This window comes from Triticum dicoccoides, chromosome 6B (assembly GCF_002162155.2).
Source record: "Triticum dicoccoides isolate Atlit2015 ecotype Zavitan chromosome 6B, WEW_v2.0, whole genome shotgun sequence".
Lineage (NCBI taxonomy): Eukaryota > Viridiplantae > Streptophyta > Magnoliopsida > Poales > Poaceae > Triticum > Triticum dicoccoides.
In genome coordinates, this window is record NC_041391.1 from 446,502,784 (window position 1) to 446,507,379 (window position 4,596).

Below are 4,596 nucleotides of genomic sequence, written 5' to 3' on the forward strand. Positions count from 1 at the left end.
GTTTCGACCGTAGCGCTCCAACACAAGTCTGTTTCGTCCGTTTTGCGGTACGCCACGCCCCTCCCGATCAACAGGACCCCCGTTTCGACCGTAGGAGGTCCATTTCCTCCGTTTTGCGGTACGCCAAGCCCCTCCCGATCAACATGACCCCGTTTTGAACGTGGCCAGTCGAACACAAGGCCGTTTCCTCCGTTGTGCGGTACGCCAGGCCTCGTTTCCATCACCTGTTCCGTCCAATCCCTCCCGATGAACACGACCACGCATTCCGTTCCGACCCAGCCGGTTGACTCCCCATCAACACGACAATGATGTTGTTTCTCCGTTCCGACCCAGCCATGTACGTATGTGCGAGTAGGCATTCGAGACCCTACCCGTATGTACATACATGACCGTATTTTCTTTCTTGCACCCTCGCCGTTGTATGTACGTATACAAGCTACGTGCGCGCCTCTACTACGACACGTGCGCGCCTCTACATCTACGACACGTGCGTGCCTCTACATCGACCAGTATTTACGTACATGTTTGCGACCAGAATGACAATGCTACGTACACTTCGACCAGGTGGGACCCGACTGTCAGGCACTTCCTTGCGTGCGAAGATGTAGCTGGTGGGTCCAAGCAGTCAGGGGGGCGAATCATTTTTTTGCCTGGACGCACTTCCTTGCGTGCGAAGATGTAGCTGGTGGGTCCCAGCAGTCAGGGGGGCGAATCGTATTTTTCGCGAAATACGGTGGCCCGTCCGGTGGGTCCCCGCTGTCAGGTGGAGGAATCATTATTTTGCGCGTAATAAGTAGGCACTTCCATGCGGCGGTCGTGGACCCAGCTGTCAGTCTCTCCACGTACAATCCATGTCCGATGGAAGTCGTTCCTTGACCACGTTGACCATGCCGCACCAAGAGCACCACGGCGGTGGACGACGGCGAGGCCTAGGAAGGGGACGACTCGGAGCCGGGGAAGACGCAGCAGTGGATGCCCACGCAAGAGGAGTACGAGGATTCACTGGTTCGGTTGCGGTATGAGGCTGCTGTTGCCGCAGAATAACAGGGGGTGTGGGTGAGTAGAGGGATGGCCTGGACAGCGGTGGGAGTAGTAGGGTGCGGTGAGGCCTCCGCGGCATCACAGCCGGCCATGGGAGGAAGGAGCACGCGGCACGACCGGCGCTGGTTTGGGCGGCTGGAGCAAGAAGACCAGAGGTTGAAGAAGCACTACGGCCGTTGGATGAACATCGTACGGTAACAGGAGCTAGAATCGTTCATATTGACTAAGTCGACAAAGCCCTCCATCCCCGTCAACTTGGTAGGCCCACAAGTCAGCCTCCCACTATGCTGGGTTCCAGCTGGCAGGGGGAGTATTCATTTTTTTGTGCGTTATAAGGAGGCACTTCCTTGCGTGCGAAGATAGCTGGTGGGTCTGACATGTCAGTTGGGGGCACATTTTTTTGCGAAACACAGAGGCCTCTTTCGGTGGGTCCCAGATGTCAGGTGGAGGAATAATTATTTTGCACATAATAACAAGGCACCTCCTTGCTGCGGCCGTGGACCCAGCTGTCAGCCTCTCGACGTACAGTCCACGTCCGATGGAAGCCGTTCCTTGACCACGTTGACCATGCCGCGCCGAGAGCACTAGGGCGGTGGACGACGGCAAGGCCTAGGAAGGGAATGACACGGAGGCAGGGAAGACTCGGCAGTTGTTTCCCACGCGGAGGGGAGTACGACTATACGAGGGTTTACTGGTTCGTCTGCCCTCGCCGGAGAATAACAACAGGTGTGGCCGTGTGGGTGAGTAGAGGGATGGCTAGGCCAGCGATGGGAGTATGGTGGGGCGGTGAGGCCTGCGCGGTAGCACAGCCGGTCGCGGGGAGGAGGGAGCAGGCAGTCCCGCCGGCGCTTGTTTGAGCGGCTGGAGCAGGAAGAGCAGAGATTGAATAAGCACGACGGCCGTTGGATGGACATCGTACGGTCAATGGAGCTAGAATCGTTCATATTGACTAAGTTGACAAAGCCCTCTGTCCCCGTCAACTTAGTAGGCTCACAAGTCAGCCTCCCACCATGGTGGGTCCCAGCTAGCAGGGGGAGTATTCATTTTTCTGTGCGTAATAGGGAGGCACTTCCGGTGGATCCGAGCTGACAGCGGGGGGAATGTTTTTTTTCGCGAAATACGGTGGTCCGTCCGGTGGGTCCCAACAGTCAGGGGCAAACGTTTTTTCGCGAAATACGGTGGCCTGTCCGGTGGGTCACAGCAGTCAGGGGGAAATGTTTTTCTGCGAAATACTGGTGGCCCATCTGGTGGGTCCCTGCTGTTAGGTGGAGGAATAATTATTTTGCGCGTAATAAGGAGGCACTTCCTTGCGGCTGCCGTGGACCCAGCTGTCAGCCTCTCCACGTACAGTACTCTTCCGATGGAAGTCGGTCGTTGACCACATTGACCACGCCGCGCCGAGAGCACCAGGGCGGTGGACAACGGCGAGGCCTAGGAAGGGGACGACGCGGAGCTGGGGAAGACGCGACAGTGGATGCCCACGCGGAGAGGAGTACGAGGGTTCACTGCTTCGGCTGCGGTGTGAGGCTGCCGTTGTCGCAGAATAACAGGGGGAGTGGGTGAGTGGAGGGATGGCCTGGCCAGCGGTGGGAGTAGTATGGGGACGGTGAGGCCTCCGCGGCAGCACAACCGACCACGGGAGGCAGGAGCATGCGACACGACCGGCGCTGCTTTGGGCGGCTGGGGCAAGAAGACCAGAGGTTGAAGAAGCACTACAGCCGTTGGATGGACATCGTTGACCACGCCGCGCCAAGAGAACCAGGGCGGTGGACGACGGCGAGGCCTACGAAGGGAATAACAAGGAGCCGGCGAAGACACGACAGTGGCTGCCCACGCGGTGGAGAGTACGAGGGTTCACTGGTTCGGGTGCCGTCGCCGGAAAATAACAGGAGGTGTGGGTGAGTAGAGGGATAGACAGGTCAGGGATGCGAGTATGATGGGGCCGTGAGGCCTGCTCGGCAGCACTGCCGGCCACGGGAGGAGGGAGCAGGTGGTTCCGACGGTGCTGGTTTGGGCGGCTGGGGAAGGAAGATCAGAGACTGAAGAAGCACGATTGCCGTTAGATTGAATCTAACGGTGTGACGCTGGCAGAGTCGATTGTTGACTAAGTTTCTTTTTTAAGAAACCTTGTGTACGCATGAACTTAGTGGGCCCACAAGTCAGCCTCCAAATCTGTGGCAGACAACATAAAGCCCATTTGCTATTTTTTACAATTTGCAGCCCATTTGCTATTTTTTATAATTTGCAGCCCATTTTCTAATTCTTAAGTAATTTATTACAGCCCATTTTCTTCCCAGGACCACGGTCAAAAAGTTCAACCTATTTTGCATATTTCAGTGGAGTCCAAATTGTTGTAATCCCGAAATGATAAACATTTTTTAAGAACTTATTGATTTGCCAAAAAAATCATTTTGTTTTTGTAAGCAAATAAGACGTGGGACAATTGAGTTGGTTTAAGGGAAAACTAGTGGTAAAAAAATCAGCGCTGGGTGGGAAAAAACAACAAAAATAAGGATGTAAATATGAAAAGGGAATCCTATGTGTTTTCAATATAATGATACGTGTATATGAACTAGTAAAACTATAGGTAGAGATTAGAAAACGGATGTAGGACATGCGTTTCAAGAGGAAAATAGAACTGGGTTGTGTGTTTGATTCAGTAACAAAACTGCCTGCGGATGTTGTAAGACAAAATATAACTAACGCTGGCGGGTTAGAGGCCAGTAGATACTTGCTGGATCTTTGTGCCCCGTTGTCGTCATGGGCTGGGCCTCTTAAAAACAAAACCAGCCCTGGTCAGTCTAAGCCTAGTTGAAACTTGCTCGACCTGAAAAAACAATATACGTGCTCAATAAACGAGAGAATTCTGCAAGCACAGACTGATAACTTGGACGCAGCACAAATATTGTTTTTTATCGTGATAATAAGTGCATGCACTTGTTTCGAAAAAACTGCAGAACTGGGAATTCGAACGGCGGTGCTTATGCTACCCATCAAATAAAAATTAGGTGCCTGAGAATTCGTTTCAAAACAAATGATTCAGCTTTATATCCACATCGACCCTCGGCATGATGGTTGGAAGAAAATGCAAGTTCATACCAAAAGATCGTTAACAACAATACCAACTTGCGGACGACAAGGTAGTACAACTACCAATACCAAACTACTCCTGGCCCTAGTGTTCGTCTGGTAGAAAATCTTCCAGAGGACCAGCTCCCACTCCTTCTCTTGCTCCAAGTCTCCGATGTGGTACTGCTGCATCACCCAGTTGGTCCTCTGCTGGTCGGAGTTCTTGTTGGTGTGCAACACCAGAACCTTTTTTGCTGCCCGTCTGCCAGCCGTTGACCATCACAAGCAAGGTATTGCCGGTCTTGTGCCACATCGCATGCATGCCGCACTCCGACTATATCTTGTGACGCGTCCACGTGCCCCTTTTGAACGCCCTGGAATTGCGCTGGAAGAAATGCTTCCTTAGGCCACTCAGTGTGATACCTGCAGTATTGTGGAATACAGGTTTTAGTGTACCTAGTTGGCATTTTCATAACATCTTTGGCA